Consider the following 24,582-nt stretch of genomic DNA (forward strand, 5'->3'; position numbering starts at 1 on the left):
TAATGGGGACAGGGTGGGGGGAGGATAGATGATGCTTTCTATAAAGCAGGTGGAGTTGAGAAAGCAGGCTGTCTACAGAAGGACTTGAACAGACAGGGGGAATGGGCAAAGATGTAGCAGATCGAACATAGTTGCAGCGGGTGGTTACGTACTCTGGTATAAGGAATAGACTGTTTTCTAACGGGCAAATATTCAAATATCAAAGATGCAAAGGGCCTTAGGAGTCCTTGTGCAGAATTGGCAAATGCAATGCAAGAATTCACTTTGAGAGGAGTAGAATATCAAGAGCAAAGATGTGATGCTGAGGCTTTGTAGCGGAGGAGTCTAAGACCTGAGGGCACAGCCTCAGAATAGAGGGACGTCCATTTAGGACTGAGATGAGAAGGAATTTCTTTAGCCAGATTGTGGTGAATCTGTAGAATTCATTGCCATGCATGGCTGTGGAGGCCAAGTCATTGAGTATACTGAAAGCAGAGGTTGATAATTTCGTGGTGTCAAAGGTTTTGAGGAGAAGGCAAGAGAATGGGGTTGAGAGGGATAATAAATGGCAGAGTAGACTTGATGGGCCAGGAGGCCTAATTCTGCTCCTATGTCTTATATCAGTTGCCCAGAAATAGTATTTTTAAAATAGTAAAAGAATGGAAATTTTCAGTGTTCAAAGAGATGTATAGCCCTAAACACAAGTTAGCGATGGGTATTATGAACACACTTCAGGCAGTTAAAGGGGCAAATAGTATATCAGCATTCTTTGACAGAAGATATCTTACCGCAATTAAATAGGAACTTGGCAACAACACCCTGGAGAATTGTGAACAATCTTCAAAAAAAAAAGATATATCTTAGAAATATTTTCAGAGTGCATGTACGGTTCACCAGCCAACTTCCTGAGATAGAAACTTAGAAAACCTACAGCACAACATAGGCCCTTTGGCCCGCAAAGCTGTGCTGAACATGTCCTTAACCTTAGAAATTACCGAGAGTTGCCTATAGCCCTCTATTTTTCTAAGCCCCATGTACCTATCCAGGAGTCTCTTAAAAGGCCCTATCGTATCTGCCTCCACCACCGTTACCGGCAGCCTATTCCACACACTCACCACTTTCTGCATAAAAAACTTAACCCTGACATCTTCTCTGTACCTGCTTCCAAGCACCTTTATACTGTGCCCTCTCATGTTAGCCATTTCAGCCCTGGGAAAGCCTCTGACTATCCACACCATCAATGCCTCTCATCATCTTCTACACCTCTATCAGGTCACCTCTCACCCTCCTTCGCTCCAAGGAGAAAAGGCCGAGTTCACTCAACCTATTCTCATACGCCATGCTCCCCAATCCAGGCAACATCCTTGTAAATCTCCTCTGCACCCTTTCTATGGTTTTGACATCCTTCCTGTAGTGAGGTGATCAGTACTCCAAGTGGGGTCTGACTAGGGTTCTATATAGCTGCAACACTACCTCTCAGCTCTTAAACTCAGTCCCACGATTGATGAAGGCCAATGCACCATATGCCTTCTTAACCACACAGTCAACCTGAGCAGCAACTTTGAGTGTCCTATGGACTGGGACCCGTAGATCCCTCTGATCCTCCACACTGCCAAGAGTCTTACCATTAATACTATATTCTGCCATGATATATGACCTACTAAAATGAACCATCTCACACTTATCTGGGTTGAACTCCATCTGCCATTTTGCTCAATTTTTTCAATCCACTGTAGGTCATCCTTACAATCACCAAGATCCTTTTCCGTAGTGAATACTGAAGCAAAGTATTCATTAAGTATCTCTGCTGTCTCCTCCCGTTCCGTACACACTTTTCCACAGTCACACTTGATTGGTCCTATTCTCTCACGTCTTATCCTCTTGTTCTTCACATACTTATAGAATGCCTTGGGGTTTTCCTTAATCCTGCTCACCAAGGCCTTCTCATGGCCCCTTTTGGCTCTCCTAATTTCATTCATAAGCTCCTTCCTGCTAACCTTATAATCTTCTAGATCTCTATCATTACCTAGTTTTTTGAACCTTTTGTAAGCTCTTCTTTTCTTCTTGATTAGATTTACAACAGCCTTTGTACACCATGGTTCCGGTACCCTACCATCCTTTCCCTGTCACATTGGAATGTACCTATGCAGAACCCCATGGAAATATCCCCTGAACATTTGCCACATTTCTTCCATACTTTTCCCTGAGAACATCTGTTTTCAATTTATGCTTGCAAGTTCCTGCCTGATAGCCTCATATTTCCCCTTACTCCAATTAAACGTTTCCCTAACTTGTCTGTTCCTATCCTTCTCCAATGCTATGGTAAAGGAGATAGAATTGTGATCACTATCTCCAAAATGCTCTCCCACTGCGAGATCTGACACCTGACCAGGTTCATTTCCCAACACCAAATCAAGTACAGCCTCTCCTCTTGTAGGCTTATCTACATATTGTGTCAAGAATCCTTCCTGAATAAACCTAACAAACTCCACCCCATCTAAACCCTTCGCTCTAGGGAGATGCCAATCAATATTTGGGAAACTAAAATCTCCCACCACAACAAACCTGTTATTATTACACCTTTCCAGAATCTGTCTCCCTATCTGCTCCTCAATGTCCCTGTTATCATTGGGTGGTCTATAAAAAACACCCAGTGGAGTTATTGACCCCTTCCTGTTCCTAACTTCCACCCACAGAGACTCCCTAGACAATCCCTCCATGTCTTCCTCCTTTTCTGCAGCCATGACACTATCTCTAATCAGCAGTGCCACACCCCCACCTCTTTTGCCTTCCTCCCTGTCCTTTCTGAAACATCTAAAGCCTGGCACTCTAAGTAACCATTCCTGTCCCTGAACCATCCAAGCCTCTGTAATGGCCACAACATCATAGCTCCAAGTACTGATCCATGCTCTAAGCTGACCCACTTTGTTGATAATACTCCTTGCATTAAAATAGGCACATCTCAAACCATCGGTCTGAGCACATCCCTATCTTCCCTCTCGCACTGTCTCCAAGCTTTCTCTATTTGTGAGCCAACTGACTCTGCCTCCACCTCTATCATGAGTATGACAGATCTATCATGAGTAGAGATCAAATAGACTCAGCTTCTGTCTGGACTTTGGAGGAATAAGAGGCTACCTCATTTAGATGCCAAAAAGTGACAGTTTGGATAATGGGCAGGATGTGCCCATCAGCTAAAAACTAGAATTAATGTCTTAAAATAAGCTGTAGGCCATTTAGGATTAATATGGGAAATTCTTCACTGAGGGCAATGAATATTTGGAATTTTCTGCTTTGGAAGGTTGTGGGGACATTGATTTCATTCAAAACCGAGTAAGAGATTTTTGGATATGAGAAGAAGCAAAAGATGGTGATGAAAGAAAGTGATGTTAGGTTAGATCAGTCATGATCTTATTAAATGGTGCAGCAAGCTACGAAAGTCCCGTTGAACTACTCATGCTCCTTTTCATGTTTTAATCAAAGAGTCACATTTTGGAGAAGATCTGAAAAGTGGAAAGGCTTTGGATAGGGTGTTGCAGTATATAGAGCTCAGATGGCTCCTTGGCGAGCATGAAGATAATGAGGCAGGCCAATTATAGAGATGGAAGGGGAAAGTCACTGAATGGTAATTGGTGCACAACGATGAGCCATGATGGAGCAGACTTGATCAGCCAAATGGCCTAACTTTACTCCTATGTTTTACAGTCTTGTGAAATGAGAGCTGATGTGAATAAGAGTGGGCATACAACACCTGATTGAGGAACAAGTTGCGAGGCCTTTTTCTGGTTGTGAGAAACATGGCCATTTTAGAGATGAATGCATGTTAGTAGAGAGTCAAGGCTGAGAAGGTTTTGAAACTGTTCAGCAGGCTGTGTATCATAGAAATTGTACATGATGGAAAATACTGCAAGTACTGTTCAGAACTGTTTTCATTTATCAACAAACTCAAGGCTCTAAAGGCAAGAACACAACAAATGCTTACTGTTGAGTAGGCCACAGGTTTTCTGCAAGATTTTGTTTTTCAGTTATGGTTCTTTTACTTTGTCCAATGTAACTGTGATTTGGTGAATCAGCAGACTAAAAGAACACTTGTACTCTTAGTGCACCTATGATTGGCACTTGCTGAAACACTAAGATTTTCTAACAACCCACCATGGCTTTTATATAAAGAGGTATTAATCTATAGTGGTAGTGATTCTTCAAAGGGGATTTACATTATTTAGGTGGACCACACAATGGTCAGAATAGATTTAAAAGCTGTGGCTCAATTATAGAATATATACTGGGAAGCTGGCTCATAATATGAATCCTAGGTAAAATGGAAAAGGTGATTAAATCTAGAGATAGTTTTCTTGTAAATGATGCAGCAAGAAAACTTAGGCAAAAAATGTCCTTTACAAATGGAAGAATTCATAATAAGGAACAAGGCAATGGCAGAGCAAATAAAGAAATCCTTTGGCTGTTACTGCGGAAGAGAATGCACATCATTCCCGAGAAAATGCAAAGGATCAAGAGTCCCGTGGAATTAAAGGAAATTGGTCTTAGTAAAAAGAATAGGAGTTAAAGGCACTGAAAGCCAGTAATTCAGGCCCTGGTAATGTACAAGCAAGAGAATGAAAAGGAGATCTATGGAAATAATGGATGAGTCAGTTGTTATCTTCCAAAATTAAGAGACAATTTCTGCAGATTAGAGAGTAGCAATTGTGACCCAGTTAATTGCAAAAGGAAGGAGAGAGAAAGCAGGGAACTACAGGCCAGTTACTCTCACATGAATAGTAGTGAACTAGTTAAAGTCAATTGCAAATGATGTAAAACAGGACACTTAGAAAATATCAATGGGATAAGACAAAGTCAAAGTGGATTTATGAAAGGCAAATCCATGTCTGGCAAGCCTACAGGCGTTGTTGAGGAGGTACATAGCCGAGATAAAGGAAAACCTTTCTGTTGTTCAGAAGGCCATAAGAGGTTTGCATGTGAAATTAAAGTATGTGAGATTGAGATAATATACTGCAATGGATTAACAAAAATAATCAATCTTCAGAAAAGACAGTTGGAATAAATGAGTCTTTATCAGTGTGGCAGGAAATGATTTTTGGGATATTGCAAGAATTAGTGATTGGGCTTCAACTAGTCACATGAAGCTGGGTGGGATTGTAATTTGTTTGGAGAGTGCAATGGGACTTCAACATGACTTGGATAAACTGAACGGGTGGGCAAATGCATGCAGATGTCATGTATGTGATTCTTCACTTTGGGAGGAAAAGCACAAAAAAGTGATATGGTGAAAGATTGAAAGTGTTGATGTAGAAAGGGAATGAAGTGTCTTGGTACACAAGGCAATGAAAGTAATTGAATGGATGAAACAACAGCTGAGTGGCAAATGGTATGTTGATCTTTCTTGCAGGGGGTTTTAAATACAGGATTGAGGATGCCTTACTACAAATGCTTACTACATAGCATTCGTGAAACCACACTCAGAATCTTGTGTGCAATTTGGCTCTCCCTGTCCACAAAGGATTGCAATGAATGCCAACATAACTCATTTGTGGAACAGTCAGAATGTCATGAGTTTGAGTTGGGTAGCCCTGTATTCATTAGAATTTGAAAGACTGAGGAAATCATAGTGAAACATACAAAATACAAATAGAGTGTTATGGGCAGTGAGTGTTTCCTCTGGTGGAGGCTGTTGAATCAGTGATCACAGTCACAGAATACAACTTGAGCCTTTCAGGACTGGGATATGAAGAAAAAAGTTCTTCACTTAAGAGTATGTTGAAACTGTGGAATTCACTACCATAGAAGGCTGCTGAGGTCAGGTCACTGAATATTTTTAAGGTTTCTGTTTAACAGCTTTGTCAGATGTTGAAATGAAATTGTGCCAGAGAAAATCTCTTCTAAATGATAATGCTGGGTTGTGGACAGAAACAAGGATAAGATACAGTCAGTAATAAGACTTTTCCCAGATGATGATCACACCTTCAACTGAAGAATGTAAGTGGTTGGACTGTGAGATCTTGCTAGTAGCAGCTGTGATGGGAATCCTGAGTGGTTGGTCAGATAGGACATCACCAGTTCTGTATATTTGACCGTAATAGCACGTGGCCAAGTGGTTAAGGCATTGGATTAGCGACCTGAAGGTCGTGAGTTCGAGCCCCAGCCGAGGCAACGTGTTATGTCCTTGAGCAAGGACACTTAATCACTTAATCACTTAATCACACATTGCTCTGCGACGACACCGGTGCCAAGCTGTATGGGTCCTAATGTCCTTCCCTTGGACAACATTGGTATCGTGGAGAGGAGAGACTTGCAGCATGGGCAACTGCTGGTCTTCCATACAACCTTGCCCAGGCCTGCGCCCTGGAGAACGAAGACTTTCCAGGCACAGATCCATGGTCTCACAAGACTAACGGATGCCTTCTAATACTGATCAAGTGTATAATTCCCTTTCAATTATTTAAGAGGTGAAGCACAATGTTGAGTACAGCTCCAATGACATTCAAAGTAGCCTGCTTCAATGGTTTACTGTCCACCACCTTAAATGTTCATTCCCTCTTTCACTATGATTGCAGTGTATGCCATTTACAAATACATTTCAGATAACCCCTCTGCTAACAAGAAGAGAAGCAAGCAGATGGAAACATCATCACTGCCACCTGCAGGTTCCCCTGCATCACACACCATTTTAGCTTGGAAACATACAGTACTGTGCAAAAGTCTTATATGTGTGTGTGTGTGTGTAGGGCTAGGGTGTCTAAGACTTTTGCAGAGTACTGTACTTGTCAATGTGGAAGAGAGAATGAGTTTGTAAATCTGGAAGGAACAAAGGACATTGGGAGTGGCGAGGGTGAGATGCCGCAGGGGGAATGTTGTACAGGTGGCAGAGAAGGAGTGCTAGGGGCAGGGGGTGGGGAGGGTGCAGACACACCGAGCCTTGAGACACCAGGTAAGGTCATTTGATTCCAACCGCTGGCCGGTGGTGTGGTGGCATCAGCACTGGACTTCGAGGCAAATGGTCCCAAGTTTGAACCCACCCAGCTCCCTGCACACTTTCCATCAGTGCTGGGTTGAGCATTGAGCTAGTATCTTGGCCCCTGTGTGTTTATGTGAGAAAAACAATCAGATGGTACGGAAACATCAAAAATGCCGCCAAAGTATGAAAAAGAACAATTGGTTTATTGGTCATTACAGAATATCTCTAAATGCTTCCCGCTTCCTCTTCTCTCCTTCCCCTTTTACAAACCATGATTCCCCTCTTCCACTCTCACAATAAAGACCCATCTATCTCACCCCCTCTGTTCAGAGTTGGCTTTTCCAGTTTGACAAAGATGGCTTCTTTAACCCTCTTTCAAACCACCTGTCCTTCCTGTCCAAAATGTGCACACTGTTATCATCAAAGGAGTGCCCCTTGATCTTTAGATGTAGGTATACAGCCAAATCTTGACCTGAGGGGTTAGCCCTCAACATCAGCTACTTACAAAGCAGTCCTAACATCTCTACCCAGTGTCTCCACAACAGTTCACATCTCCATTCATGCAAAGATAAGACTAATGACCTTCTCAAACCTCTACAACTCTTAACAACCCTCATGTGATTGCTATACCTTTCAACAACTCACAGAGTTCACAAGCTGGAAAACTACCCACCATAGTTCAGAACTGAAGAAGCATCTTGGATGAGTGGCAAGACGTCTTCTAGATAACACAGCAAGTCCAGTTGCCTTGATTTACTACTGCTTAATAGACAATGGCCTGGATAACTGAGGACCTTCATAGGTGTATAAAAGTGGTTCATCGCCTTATTCTCAAGAGTGATTTGCAATGGACAATAAAAGCTGACTATGACGGTAATGCCTACTTTCTGATGGAAGAATACATAACCAATACACAGCACTGAAATTTACACAATTTTTACCATTCCAAATGGACATGAGTCTCAATGATCATTTCCTATATTCAATCATTTTCAGTAAATTTCTTTCAGATGATACCCATACGTCATTCAGGATCAGTTCACCAGTGGAAGACTTCCAATGGACAAGTTGTGGTATTCATGCAAAGAACAGAGATCATTTCAGATAATATAATGAAATCAGAACTTGAAGAATATCTTTAGTAATTTTAGAGAATGATTAACAACTAGAAACTTTCATTAAACATATTTGAAGAAATTTCATGAGTGACTATAATGCCACTTTAGAGGGGTGTGCAGAAATTTATATTTGACTGTTTCTGAAAGAACATTTTACATACACTTGCATGTGCTCATGTTTAATGTTGCTAACTGGAGGTTCCCATGCCCCTGCCACCCCCAACCCCTGCCCCAGATATCATTGCACAAATGGAAGAGGGCTTTGTGTATATTTAGCTGCCTGATGCAGAAAGGATTCAGCAGCTATTTTTGTTTGCCAAGCCAAGGGCGGGGCCATCTCATGCGAAGAACCAATATGCAAAGAAACTCTATAAACTTTCTGTGGTCTATGATTTTCACACACCTCTAGTATCTCACATGGATGGCTGAGCTATCTGTGTCAGCTCAATTACTGATTAAGTGGATGGTGCAATTTTATATTGGGAAGATTATTAACTATATCCATTTGTGCAGAATCTGCAGCCAGAGAAAACCTCTAAGCCACCATTTTCCCCACCAATATGGGGCTCTGAGTTTCATTTTATAAACAATAGCAGTTGCTCTACATGAGATTAGCAAACATAGCATTAATTGTTGATCAAACATGGAATTTTAATGTTTAGCTGGCTTAGTTTAGCAACCATTTATGTATTTTTCCCATTGTTCCTAAGAATCCTTTAATCACAGAAGCAATTTGATTATTTGGTATCAAGAAATTGATATTACTCAAGCAATTGAGAGCATTTAATATAGTTTTGACTATGAGCCCAGGAAACGTTCTAGGTGTAGAGCTGAAATTTATGTTCTAGGTATTCTAGTAACTGATTATGCGGAAAATCATCCATAAGTGTATCACTCCATAAGTGACGCAGAATGAATTCAAGACAGCAACAGAAAATGCTGCAAAAATTCTGCAGGTCAAGCAACAACCGTAGAAAGAGAATCTGTCAACATTTCAGGTCTGCAGCAATGGATCAGAACTAGAAAAGAAAAAGAATGCAAGTTAGATTCTTGTACAAATGGAATATCTCTGACAGGATGAATCAAAATGGCTTAATGGAAACAGTAATCAGTACATGAAATTTCTGATGGGTCTGGGTAATGAATTGTTTATGGTAAGGTAGCATATAAATTCAATTGATTTACTCTTATCAGAAAAGGCTCTGACTCTAGGCACCATGGTAACACAGTGGTTAGCGTGACGCTATTAGAGCTCGGGGCATTCTGGAGTCTGGAGTTCAATTCCAGTGCCGTTCTATAAGGAGTTTCTGTATGACCTCCCCGTGGAATGCATGGGTTTTCCCTGGATGTTCCAGTTCCTCCCACAGTCCAAAAACATACCAGTTAGGTTAGTTACTCATTGTAAATCAGGATTGTGGGGTTGCTGGAGTAGTGTGGCTTGAAGGGCCAGAAGGACCTACTCCATACTAAGTCGCTAAAGAAATAAAAATGATGGAGGATGTTATCGCTGGAGTTTTTAGGAAGCAGCACTTGGTCAGCAATAACCTGCTTATTGATGCTGATGTTGGGTTTTACCAGGATCTCATTAAAGCCGTGGTTGAAACCTTGCCGAGGGGAAATTGTTTGCTGCTGCTGGACATTTATCTTCCCAGCTATAGCATTATTGCTGCAGGGGTTTCTCTGGAAGTGCCCTGGGCCAAAACACCTTCAGCTGCTTCATTAATTATCTTCCCTCTATAATAAGATCAGAACTGAAAATGGACAACAATTAATTCCATTCACAATTCCACTGAAAATTAATCAAACCTTTTCCACCTGTGTGCCATCATCAATCAATTGACATGTAGTAATTGTTTCCCAAACATGTTTTATTTACTTGTGTTCAAGGAGAGTAGCGCAGTCCCAATCACCAAAGTACTCTGAAGAATTTCACTTGGAATTGTCAGTTTTATATAAGCATTGACCAATTGAGAATTTTACACACTTCCTCATTTCTTACTAACATACAAATACTAGAAATCACCAATCACAAAGACAGACAGAAATTAGTGACCAAAAAAAAACCATGTTATTCTGTCCTTCATTTATATTTATATGATCAAAACGGCCAATCATACCTTAGTTCTAGGAAAGAGTCATTGTCTAGTAGTTGCTGTGTGCTTCCCTGTCCTTTATTAATATATCTATTTGGGCTAGTCATGTCTTTGGTAATTAACAATGTTCTCAAGGACACCTTCTCCTCCAAGAACATTGTTCTGTACAGCTGCATGCAATTTTAACCCTTGCCATGCTGCTGCTTCAATGAGGCAAGAATGAGGTTACATTCAGTAATGACTGGTAATTGACAAGTAACATTTGCATCACAAAATACTAGGCAATTATATTTCTTAATCAAATAGATTCCAAATCTGGATTCACAGTGGTATTACTATCACTGAATTTCCTACCATCAGCATCCTAATAGTATCATTGTTAATCAGTAGCCTCAAATATGCTATCTAGCAAACTGTTAGAAGCTGGACCTCTGTAGTGAGCAACTCACCCAAAGTTCTTCTACCATCTATAAGGTACAAGATAAGAGTGTAATGTGGTGTTCTCCACTTGCTTTGCCTCATCCAGGACAAACTAGCCCATATGATTAACACTTCAATCATTGTCCTAACCTTTGATCCCTTGCAATGGTAGAGAAGTACAGTTGTAGTATGTGCCATAAGCCAAATGGACTATAGTTTCAAGCCCAATCTACTCTGATAACACCTCACATAACTGGAACTTTTCTCCTGCTAAGTTCAAGCATATGGGACCACAAACATCTGCTGGGTGCTTTTCTGCTCTCTCAATGTCCTAAATCAGATGTTTTTGCCAATATTTTCACCATGGCTAGGACTAATTTTGCAGCCCTTTACACAGTAGCACTGCAGGAGTATTGTCAAAAGGAGCGGAACAGCATTTTTGGTGGTGGCTGAAAGTATAATGATCTGCACACAAGTTATTTAAGAGTCATAGAGCACTTCAGCCCAACCGGCCCATGCTGCCCACAGCAATATTCCCCCTAGTCTCTGTTGTCCATGTTTGGTCTATAACCCTTTATGCCCTGATCTTCCATGTACTGTACTTATCCAAACACTTCACATTTTCCAGCAGTCCAATATTCACTCTTGCCTATCTTTTACTCTTTATATAGCTGAAAAAATTGGTATCTGCTTTTATATTTCATCTCTCCTTATTGCTTTTTTAGTTCCTTTCTGTTGGCTTTTAAAAGACTCCCTCTATTTTTGCTACTTTCTCCCTTTTGATTTTATGCTGTCTTAACTTCCTTTTTCAACCATGATTTTCTCATCCTCCCTTTAGAATAGTTCTCCTTTGGGATGAATCTATCCTGCACTTTCGGAATTGCTTCCAGAAACTCCAGCCATTGTGGTTCTGCTGTCATCCCTGCTAGTGTCCCATTCCAATCAACTTTGGCCAGCTCCTCTCTCGTGCCTCTGTAATCCCCTTTACTCCACTGTAATACTGATACATCTGATTTTATCTTCTCCTTCTCAAACTGCAGGGTGAATTTCATCATATTATGAATAAAGGTCTCCTGAGGGGTCCTTTACCTTAAGCTCACTGATCAAATCTGGATCTTTACACAACATTCAGTACAGAATTGTCTTTTCCCTAGAGGGCTCAAACACAAGCTGCTCTAAAAAACAATCTTGTAGACATTGTAAAATTCTGTTTTTGGGGATCCATCACCAATCAGATTTTCTCAAACTACCTGCATATTGAAATCCCCTATCGCTATTGTAACATTGCCCTTTTTACATGCTTCTTCTATCTCCCATTGTAATTTGTACCTCACATCCTGGCTACTGTTTGGAGGCTTGTTTATATTTCCCATCAGTGTCTTTTTACACTTACAGTTTCTTTACTCACAAGGATTCTACGTCTTCTGATCCTATGTCACCTCTTTCTAAGGATTTAATTCAATTTTTTTTTTACCAAAAGAGCTACACCACCTCCTCTGCCCACCTGCTTGTCCTTGGATGTTAAGCTTCCAACTGTGATCTTCTCTCAGCCACCATTCAGTGATGCCTGCATCATACCTGCCAATTTCTAACTGCGTTAATAGATCTTCTACCTTATTCTGTATACAGTGTCCATTCAAATTAAACACATTCAGTCCTATATTTATCACCCTTTCACACGCTTTTAAATTTTGGCCCCATGTTACCAGATGCTAAATTTTTATCCCTTTCTAAACTTCTTGTCTTTCTATTTATTCTGAAGACTTTTATAACCTCTCCTGCACTCTCCTTCCTTTTACCCTATTCTCACTTTTGCAAACTGTTGAATCTACTCCTCTGCTATTTAATTTAAGAACATACTTCAACCCATCTCACTGACTACGATTTTGCTCTATCAACTGCCTATCCTTCTCTACAGTCTCACTATAAACAACATGAACTTGTAAACCAACTGTCACACCCTCAGCCCTATCACACTGGTCCCATCCCTCAGGGGGAGCCAGGAAGAACCCAAATTACTAGCTCCCCTTGAATCTGATGTGACCTAATCTGCCATGCAAGACATTATAAAATAAACTCAATATAGACAATATCCACTGCCCTACCTTAATCTATCCCCTTAGTTACTCTTCGAAAACTCCAAAAGATTTGACAGGTATGACCTCCCGTGCACAAAATCATGCTGATTATTCTCAATCAGGCCTTGACTATCCAATTATTAGAAGATCGTGTCCCTCAGAATTCCCCCCAGTAACCTCCCCACAACTGAAGTCATTAGCCTGTGGTTCCCAGCCTGTCCTTGCCACCCTTCCACGATGGAACTGCATTAGCCACACTCCAGCCTTCTGGACTTCACCAGTAGTTAATGACAAAGCAAATATCCCTGGAAGGCCGACATGAGAGCATCCTGACTGGCTGCATCACTGCCTGGTATGGGAACTGTACTTCCCTCAATCACAGGACTCTGCAGAGTGGAGAGGACAGCCCAGCACATCTGTAGATGTGAACTTCCCACTATTCAGGGCATTTACAAAGACAGGTGTGTAAAAAGGGCCCGAAGGACCATTGGGGACCCAAGTCACCCCAACCACAAACTGTTCCAGCTGCTGCCATCTGGTAAATGGTACCACAGCATAAAAGCCAGGACCAACAGGCTCCAGGACAGTTTCTTCCACCAGGCCATCAGACTGCTTAATTCATGCTGACTCAATTGTATTTCTATGTCATATTGACTATCCTGTGGTACATAGTATTTATTATAAATTACTATAAATTGCACATACACATTTAAATGGAAAGATTTTTACTCCTGATGTATATGAAGGATGTAAGTAATAAAGTCAATTCAATTCAATTACTTTTCTGGCTTCCCATACGGTCTGGGGGTGCACTAGGTCAGGCCCTGGGGATTTGCCCACCTCCATTTTATTCAGGACACCTTCGAGGACGATACCTCAGAAAGGCAGTGTCCATCAGTAAGGACCCTATCACCCAGGGCATGCGCTCTTCTCATTGCTACCATCAGGAAGGAGGTACTTCAAAGTTGGCCCTGCTCCAGTTCAGGACTTTAGGCTGTGGACTTGTTCTATTATTTTCCAAAACTATTTTAAAACTAATAGAATTATGATCACTGGAGCCATAATGCTTCCCAACAGTCACTTCAGTAACTTGGCCTGCCTTGTTCACTAGGAAGAGGTCTAGTTTTGCTTTTTCTTGAGTACGTTCCTCCATATATTGTGTGAGGCAACTGTCTTGGACGTATCACACAAATTCCGACAAATCACACAATTTCTGTCCCATCCAGACTCTTTGCACTCAGGGTGGAGCAGTCAATACCAGGGAAATTGAAACCTCCAACCGGTACTACTCTTCTACTCTTACAACGATGTTCAATGATTTGGCACATCACTCCTCAAGTTCTGTTATCCATAAGACAAAGGAGCAGAAGTTGGCCATTCGGCCCATCAAGTCTGCTCCGCTATTTTATCATGAACTGATCCATTCTCCCATTTACTCCCACTCCCCCGCCTTCTCACCATAACCTTTGATGCCCTGGCTATCCCTACAGGACAAGTACTTAGGATGTGTGCAGCACAACTGGCAGGTGTGTTTACTGACATTTTTATTCTCTCCGTCTCCCAGTGTAGAGTGCCCTCCTGCTTCAAATTATCCACCATTGCCCCTGTACCAAAAAAGACCAAGGTAACACGCCTGAACGACTGGCGTCCTGTCGCATTCACCTCAATAATAAGCAAATGCTTTGAGAGGCTGGTCAAGGATTACATCTGCAGCTTGTTACTACCCAGACTGGACCCCCTACAATTCACCTACCCACACAACCAATCGACAGACGATGCAATAGCCACAGCTCTACACACCGTCCTTACACATCTGGAGAAGAAGGATGCTTATGTGAGCATATTGTTCTTGGACTACAGTTCAGCATTCAAAACCATAATTCCATCCAGGGTTGACAATAAGCTCAGAGACCTTGGCCTTCACCCTGCCTTGTGCAGCTGGATCCTGGATTTCCTGTCAGATCGCCGGCAGATGGTAAGAGTGGGCTCCCTTACCTCCCCCCCTCTGACTCTCAACACAGGAGCCCCTCAGGGCTGTGTACTGTCCCCTCCTTTACTCCCTGTATACCCATGACTGTCTCCACCCACAGCTATAATCTGCTAACTAAATTTACCGATGACACTACATAGATTGGCCTAATCTCAAACAATAATGAGGTGGACTACAAGGAAGAAGTCATCACTCTGACACAGTGGTGTCAAGAAAACAAACTCACCCTCAATGTCGCAAAAACAAAGGAACTGGTTGTGGATTACAGGAGGACTGGAGATGGTCTAATCCCTATTGACATCAATGGATCTGGGGTTGAGGGGGTAAACAGCTTTAAGTTCCTTGGCATCCACATCACCGAGGACCTCACGTGGTCTGTACCTCTGCACAACTGCACCTCTTTCACCTCAGATGGTTGAGGAAGTTTGGTATGGGCCCCCAAATCCTAAGAACTTTCTATAGGGGCACAATTGAGAGCATCCTGACTCCTGGTATGGGAACTGTACCTCCCTTAATTGTGGGATTCTGCAGAGAGTAGTGCGGTCAGCCCAGTTGTAACTTCCCATGATTCAGGACATTTACAAAGACAGGTGTGTAAAAAGGACCCGTAAGATCATTGGGGACCCCAGACACCCCAACCACAATCTATTCTAGCTGTTACCATCCAGGAAACGGTATCGCAGCGTAAAAGCCAGGACCAACAGGCTCCGGGACAGTTTCTTCCACCAGGCTGTCAGACTGATTAACTCACGCTGATTTGAGTGTATTTCTATGTTACATTGACTGTTCTATTTATTATAAATTACTATGACTGAACATTGCACATTTAGACAGAGACGTAACGTAAAGATTTTTACTCCCCATGTCTGTGAAGGATGTAAGAAATAAAGTCAGTTCAATTCAGTTCAATAACCTAGTCCCTGGAGGCAATCCATGCCTTCAGTTCATCTGCCTAGCCTGTTAAGCTACTTGCACTGAAATACATGCAATTGAGAGCTGCGTCCTATGTGCCCTTTGTCTGTAAACAGGCTATCCCGATTGCTATGCTTGCACTCTTTGAATGCTGCAGGTTCCCCTGCCTTCTCAGTGATCTCACACTCTCAAGCCCCAACCCCTGCTAATCTAGTCCAAACCCTCCCTGGTGGCAAAAGCAATTTCCCATCAGGATAACCATGCCCTTTCGGGTCACTCTTCTACAGGTCACCCTCTAAGCCAGAAGAGATCCCAGTGATTCAAGACCCTGAATCCCAGCCCCATGCACCAGCTCTTCAGCCATGCATTTACCTAGCCTACCTTTCTATTCCTGGACTCATTAGCATGTAGCACCAGGAGTAGTCTGTAGATCACTACCTTCGAGGTCCTGCATTTCAATTTCTTACCTAATTCTCTATTCACATTCTGCAGGACCTCATCCCCGTTCTACCTATGTCATTTGTAGTAAAATGTACAATGAGCTCTGAATGCTCACCCCCTCCCTTGAGAATTTTATGCAGCTGCTCACCTCATCCCCGTTCTACCTATGTCATTTGTAGTAAAATGTACAATGAGCTCTGAATGCTCACCCCCTCCCTTGAGAATTTTATGCAGCTGCTCAGAGACATTCTTGACCATACTCTCCAGGAGGCAACACAATCCTGGCATCATTTCTGAGGCCACAGAGTTTCTTGTGTGTTCACCTACTGTTGTGTCTCCTATCACTATCATCCTGACTACATTCTTTCCCACAGTGCCTGCTTCCACTATCCCCTGACAGAACACCGCTCTGTTGACACTATCCAAGGGGGTATACCTTTGCTGAGGGGAATGGCCATAGGAGAGCCCTGCACCAGCTGCCTATTCCCCTTACTTCTCTTAGTGGTCCAGCTCCAGCTCCTTGACCCAGTCTGTCATGACCTGCATGGTGCGCTTCCCATTGATATAGTCCTCCAGGAGACTTTGCGTTTCCCTGACTTCCCGATAGTTTAAATAATACTATAGTGCCATATGACCAATTTGTCACTAATTTTGCTTAGAATATTTGTCATTTAAGACAATAGTCAGAAGCAACCCACAATATAGATGTAACTATGTTTAGTGAGGACCCTCAAAATGTTCTGGAAACTGGTAGAAATTCCCTACAGAATAGTTGCCAGGATGGTTTATTTTCTTTTTGACTGGTTAAGCATGTCCTTCAGCTTCCAGGACTTCATTTTAGGCGCTTTAGTTAGAAGTGTATAACCTTCCCTTTGGACATCATGCTTCATATATCACATGGTTATTTTTCTGAAGATAAATTTGTACATTTTCACTATCGCTGCGCACAAACTTAAAGGCCAGTTTATCCAGAAACATAAATATCACTTCTTACTGCCAGAGCCTAAAATCAGTGATAATAGTGAAAAAATGTATTGTATTTAAAAAATAATTATCAGTCCATTTCTGTTACTCCCATTGAGGAGGGGTGGAAAGATTCCCGTGGAACATAAATATTGACAGACTAGTCAATCTCAATGACCTAGTTCTGTGCTGTACATTATGTGATTTTTTTGCAGCTGTTTGGCTTTGGAAGACAGGCATGTACTGTCCTGATTTTCATCATGCAAATAGTTTATTTGCATAAATATGACATTTCAAATGTTACCAAATGTAAATAAGTGATTATGTTCTGTAGTGGTTAACTCAGCAGCTTAGGCAAAGCCATTTGAACTGTTTTTAAAAAGGCACAGCTGAAAGGTATATTGACAACACTTGCCTGGATTAATGCATTTCTAACAAGACCAGTCAGGACACAAACTTATTTGGCTGGCATTCAATCATATTCATGAGCATGAGTTCCCTGCATGAATTATATACCATCTACAAAATACAATGCAGCAAAATACACCTCATCCCCTTGCAACTGATTAATTGGGTTTAATTTATACACTAAACAAGTGTGCAACATTATAGCAGATGGAGTTCATTGCAGGGGTCCAAGACTGCTCAGTGCATTTTTTAAATCAGGCAGGCAGGTGTGAACAGTAGAAGATGGAATTTGTGTTGTAGTTTTACAAAATTCTCTTTGGAGTTGATCCGTTTACTGTTGTGACCACATCATCTTGGTTGAGATATTTGAGTCTGGGAGGAGTGTAGAGTGTACTGTCTATTTACCACTATTACTGTGTCTTGAAGGAATCATTTATGAGGAAGTGTGTGCTGGTGTTTAGGGACTGTATTCTTCAACTAGGAATGAAGGGATAATCTAATGGAAGTGCTTAAGATAACTTAAGGATTTTTAAAAATATATATATGGAGAAACTGCTTCTTCTTGATGGGAATTCCAGAATAAAATTGCATAAGATTAAAATTACTCTAGGTTGTTCAGAATTGATGAGCATTCTTCCACAGAATGGGTGAAAATCTGGAACACACTTTTCCAAAAGCTGTTGAACCTAATTCAATTGTAAATTTCAGAACTGAGATTCATAGGTTGTTATTAAATTAGATTGTAAAAGCTACAAAATCAAACAGGTAGGTTTGAAACTGATCAGTCATGAATTAATTCTATAGTAGAACAGGCTTCTGGCACTCTGAATCTGTTTCTATGAATTATGTTATTTTTGTCCAAGGATTCAAAGACAATGTCAAATTGAATAAAAGGAAACTTATCAATAGAACTGATAAAGGAAGCAGGAAGAGTGAAAATAATTCATTCCTTTCTCAGATAGAAATTTCAGCAATCAATTCAAGTATGCAATCGTCATAGCTGAATTCAAGCGATCCCATTCAATTGATGACAATGGTGTGAAGAAGGAAATGACCTAACAGTAGGTAAAGTCATGAAAATAAATTAAAAACCAATGTTATAGTTAATAAATTCCATATATAATCTATAACTGGGTTTGTAAGTGCATTAGCCAAAATGAAAGAAATATGAGTTTCCTGGATGACAGTAAAAAAACTTGAAAATTCAAATACAATGGTGCATTAGAAGAATAACATTACACTGAAATGCAGTGGATTCCTGTTAATTGGGACTCATTGGGATCAGTACACTTTGCCCAATTAAAGAGGCTGTCCCAATTAGCTGAAGTTTTACGGAAATAATTAAAAAGGTATAAAAGAGATAAACTGAGAAACAAATTATAGAGTCATAGTCATAGAAAAGTACAGTACAGTAACAGGCCCTTTGGCCCATCTAATCTGAACCATTTAAACTGCCTTCTCACATCGACCTGCACCTGGACATATGGTAGGCCTTCCATATGCCTACCATCTAGGTACTTAACCAAACTTCGCTTAAATGTTGAACTTGAACTTGTATCCATCATTTGTGCTGGCTGCTCATTCCACTCTCATGACCCTCTGAGTGAAGAAGTTTCCCCTCATGTTTCTTTTAAACTTCTCACCTTTCACCTTTAACTTATGACCTCTAGCAGCATTGGTGGTGATCTAATTAGTTCTGTATCTTATTTAAGTACATAACTATAAAACTGTGTACTAGCTCCTTTTAGTTATCGACAGAGGAATTCATTAAGTGTACGCTGCTGTGTTCTTTTCATTGATGATAAATGAACAAACCAGCACAGACACCTAGTGCAGAAAATGGACTGCCTTCATACAATGTTACTGATGATTGCATCCTCCAAATCTTCATTTTCATTGTAACATTCAAGATGATTACTGATACCTTCAAATTCTTTGTAGTTTCCTACTTGCTGAAGTAGCTAACTCATTTCATTTGCTCTCCTGGCTGTTTCTGGCATCTCCAAACCTGAATGCTTGAAACCACAGAGAGAAAAAAAAATCTGAATTGTCTTACTGTTTATTTCTTGCCAACAATCAGTGAAAAAAAATCCTTACTTTTTTGAATACAACCTCATGCAACTGATGCTATTTAAAAACTGTTCACTCTAAGCACAGTGTAGCATCTAACTACCTCAGGAGCAACCATTGCTGTGAGTGGTCCATTGCTGGAGTGGCTTTGGCTCATCAGGCTTGGTTGAGGAAAGTATTTGTTAAGTTTCTTATTTTCTTGTTTATTCTTGAAGAAACTGGAGCTGCAACTCAATGACTTTTGGCTCATTTGGGAGAATGAGGAGGTGATAGGAGCTACAGGGAGGTAGTCACATCAAGGTTGCAGGAGGCAGGTAACTGGGTGACTGTGAGGAGAAGGAAGGCAAATGGGCAGTTAGTGCATAGTCATAGTCATAGTCATAGTCATACTTTATTGATCCCGGGGGAAATTGGTTTTCGTTACTGTTACAGTGCAGAATACCCCTGTGGCTGTTCTCTTCAATAATAAGTATGCCACTTTGGATACTGTTGAGGAGAGGGCCACAATGACTGGGTCTCTGGCACTGAGTCTAGTGCAGCGGCTCAGAGGAGAAGAAAGGTGAAGAGGACTGCAGTGGTTATAGGAGATTCCATAGTCAGAGGAACAGAGACTAGATTCTGTGGGCACGGTAGAGATACCCAGATGGTGTGTTGCCTTCCAGGTGCCTGGGACAGGGACGTCTCAGATTGGTTCCATGGTATTCTAAAGGGGGAGTGAGAGCAGCCAGGCACAGAAAAGGTGAGGAGGTTCTGAAAAGAGATTTTATGGAGCTAAGTAGAAAGCTGAAAACCAAACCTCCAGGCTGGTAATCTCTGGATTGTTGCCTATGCCATGCACCAGTGAGGGTAAGAATAGGATGATTTGGAAGATGAACACTTGGCTGAGGAACTGGTTCAGAATTATGGATCATTGGGATCTCTTCTGGGAATGGTACAACCCGTACAAAAGGGGTGAGTTACACCTGAACCCAAGGAAGATCAATATCCTTGCGGGCAGGTTTGCTAGAGCTGTTCGGTTGGGTTTAAATTAATTTGGCAGGGGGATGAGAACCAGAATGATAGTGCTGAGGATGAGGTAGTTGGTTTACAAACAGAGGCAGTGCAAAGTGAGACTGCTTGCAAGGAGAGGCTGATGATAGGGCAAAACTGCAGTCAACAGGATGAATTGCAATGTTAAAGGTGGACAAAATCGAAAAGGGTGAAAAGGTTCTAACATGAAGTCTAACAGGAGGCGGATCAAGTGGCCTGCAGCTAACATGACTTCACAGTGGAAGCAGTTTAATGAAGATGTTAACCAAATTCTGGAGGCAACGGCGAAGGGAGGGGTTGATGGGAAGCTGCAAACCATGACAACAATTATTGTCAGTATCGCAGCTGAACGGTTCGGAGAAGAGGAGAAGGAAGGCTCCAAAACATCTTCTCCCAGTGGAGGTTGGTTGTAGGGGATTCGCAGCCCGTTCCTTAGTTAAAGCCTTCAGCATTTTGGGCATCGAGGGAGAGAGGAAGAGGAGAGCCATCCCGCAGTACCACCGATGCGGCAGAGAGGGCCTCAAGATGGCTGTGGCTCAAAAGAGGGGAGCCATGGAGTCATAAGTAGCTAGCCATCTGGACACAATCTGGGGTCTGATCAGCCCTGGCTGGGTCACCTGGAGGAGGTTGTATGATGTTGAAAAACCCTAAACACCCGATGATTCCAGGAACATCACTGAAGATGTATCCAGAAGCATCAGTAGATGTATGTACACAGCAGAGTACAGTTGAATAGTAATCATTGTAATAGTAATATGTCAAACGTAGAATGTTAGAAACCAATAGTTTCCAAAGATTTTCACTGGTGTTAGGTTTTCCTCGTGAGTCATGTGTTATACACAAATTCAGGCAGATTTTGACCTGCATGCAATGATCAAAGGCAAGTTTACATATTTCCCACTTTCCAGTGAAGAGGATGACAAGTAAAACTAGGATATAAATGAGCCACTGATAAGCTTTCATAATTTTATACATTCAAAACTGTGATACTATGTGATTGATGGAGTCCTAATGCCTTTGATAAACAACTTTACAGCTAATGATCGATGCAGCTGTGTAGCTAAGCACAGCTCAAACACCATCTATAAATGAACAGATGACACCACTGAAATCTTAGAGGAGGTTCACAGGAGTGAGATAGATTGGTTGGTTAAATGGTGTTGGAACAATGACTTTGCACTAAAGATCAGCAAGACCAAGGAACTGAGTGTGGACTTCAGGAAGGAGAAGTCGAGATCGCACATACCAGCCCTTATTGAGGAGTCAGTGGTAGAAAGGGTGAGTAGCTTGGGTGTCTACATCTTGGAGGATTTACCCGGAGCCCAGCACATTGATACGATCGTGAAGAAGGCACACCAATGACTGTCTGTCATTAGGAATTTGAGGAGGTTTGGAATGTATTGTCACGTATGCCGTGATGGGTTAAAGAACCAGCAGAAATGGAAAACACTTTGGAGTCCAGTATTGCTATTAACTAATGGAATTTATTAGTAACCATGCAATACGGTAATATAAAATCAGATATATAAAACAGGTTAGCAATAATTAGATATGTATAAGTGTGGAAATATATGAAAACCAAACTTCTTCACATCTGGGGGTAAATAGATAGTCTTACGATGATGAGTAAAGTTCAGTTCAGTTCGTGGTATTTAGTTGAGTAGTGATGGAGAGAGAGAGAGGGAGAGATTTGAGTCTTCAGGTGAGCTGACGCCGTCGATCTTTCCGTTGTCCTCCAAATTCCTTTAGAAGTCACCGACTGTGACCACAAAAGGGGACCGTTCTTCTGTGGTGGAATTATCAACCCAGGCAAGGGTTGTACACACGAATAACTCCCCACCGGTCATGCCCTGTTCACACTGCGAGAGCCACTGATGATCCTCCAAACCCACTTTTCTGTGGGCGCAGCAAAGCTCATTCAGTGTCCAAAACCATGTGTCTGTAGGTCTAACAGCTGACCTTCTATTTATCTTCCCGTGCTGAATACCAGCTGCCCATCAAGCAGCTCCTCCCTTCTCTCTCTGTAAGAGCTTGGAAGCTGCTAGTGTCCTTGCAGAAGTGTAAACAAACTGTGAGCAATCTTCGCCTCTCTCTCACTTTCAATCTCTCTTTTTAACAAGATGTCTGTGTTCTACAACTCTCTCTCTCTCTTTTAAAAGCACAGTTCATAGGGGTAATTCAGGACCCCGTCACAGTATATCACAAAACACTTTTGAAAATTCCTACAGATGCATGGTGGAGAGCTTTCTGACTGGTTGCAACACCATCTGGTATGGAGGCTGAATGTGTAGGATCAAAAGAGAGACCCTGGGGGTTGTAGTCTCAGCCACTTCCATCACAGGCACCCCTCCCCCTCACAATTGATGACATCTTCGAGAGGTGGTGCCTCCGAAGGAGCAATGTTAAGACTTTATAAAGTACTAGTGAGGCCTCACTTGGAGTATTGTGAGCAGTTTGGGGCCCTGTATCTCAGAAAGAATGTTCTGAATCTGGAGAGGGTTCATAGGAGATTCATGACAATGTTTCCAGGATTGACTGGCTTCTCATATGAAGAGTGTTTGATGGCTCCGTGCCTGTATTCACTAGAATTCAGAAGAATGAGGGGCGACCTCATTGAAGCCTATCAACTGGTGAAGGGCCTTGATAGAGTGGATGTGGAGAGGATGTTTCCTTTGGTAGGCGAGTCTAGGACCAGAGGGCATGGTCTCAGAGTAGAAGGATGTCCTTTTAGAATGGAGATGAGGAAGAATTTCTTTAGCCAGAGAGTGGTGAATCTGTGGAATTCTTTTCCACAGGCAGCTGTGGAGGCCAAGTCTTTATGCAGATTTAAGGCAGTTTCATAGATTCTTGATTGGTCAGGGCATGAAGGACAGAGATTGGCGCTGAGAGGAAAATCTGGATCAGCCATGATGAAATGGTGGATCGGACTTGATGGGCCAAATGGCTACTCCTATACCTTATGGTCTTATGGTCTAAGATGGCATCTATCACTAAGAGCTCTCACCATCCTGGACATGCTCCCTTCTCTTTACCACCTTAAGGGGAGGAGGTACAAGAGCCTGAAGACGTGAATTCAATGATTCAGAAACAGCTTCTTCTCCTCAACCATCAGATTCCTGAATGGTCCATAAACCCATGAACACTACCTCATTATTCCTCATACTTGGCACTATTTATTTTGTTACGTACCCTGTAACTGGGTTGCCAAACCAGCAGAAATGGACCACTCAGCTGGAGTCTGGATTACTGGAACTAAGGAAGTTTTATTAAAGAAATAAGCAACACAATACTCTAATAGTAAGGATGTAAAAGCAACAGGTTAGCAATAAATAAACACACATGTACACAGAACTATGATAATAGGGTCAATCAGCTCTATTGCAGTCTAGGGGTAAAATGTTCAATCACAAATGACAGAGTTCAGTTTAGTTCAGTTCGCAGTAATCGCCGTCGTGCCGTTGGGGAGAGAGAGAGCGAATGCTGATATTCAAATCAGATTCAACAGACCTTTGATATTCCTCGCAGTTAGCTTTCGGGCGAGCCCTTTGTAATGTCTTCTGAGGTCACCGACTGTGACCCCTCCGTTCCAGACACGATCGTTCTTCAGCGGTGAACCCGGCACCCAGGCAAGGGCGGACACACACCAGGATCCCACCGACTGTATCTTTCCACCCTGTGCGTCTATGGCTGGTCCCGTGTCAGACCTCCAAAACTCCCACCGACTTGTGGGGGCGCAATGCTTCCAGGGTCTCGTTACCTCGTGGTGTCGTGTGTGGTGTCTTAGCGAACCTGCCCCTTTTTATCCCCCTGCTGGGGTATCGTCCGTCCATCACACTTCAAACAGTTCAGGGTTCAAAAGGAGCCGGTCTTGACAATACTCAGACCGGTGTCTCCTTCCGTTAAACTCTCTTGTCTCTTCATTAACATTTCCAAATGCTGCACCATTGTCTTACTTATCTCTCTCTCCTGAAGACAGGTGGCAGATCAACTGTTGATCCCACTGGTGCTAGCACAGGACAGTTAACATCTTAGTCTATGTGTACTTTTGTAACCCTCTTTCGTCACAATTTACTTTGAAATTTATAATAATTTTGTCTTTGCATTGTACTGC

This window comes from Mobula birostris, chromosome 6 (genome assembly GCF_030028105.1).
Source record: "Mobula birostris isolate sMobBir1 chromosome 6, sMobBir1.hap1, whole genome shotgun sequence".
NCBI lineage: Eukaryota > Metazoa > Chordata > Chondrichthyes > Myliobatiformes > Myliobatidae > Mobula > Mobula birostris.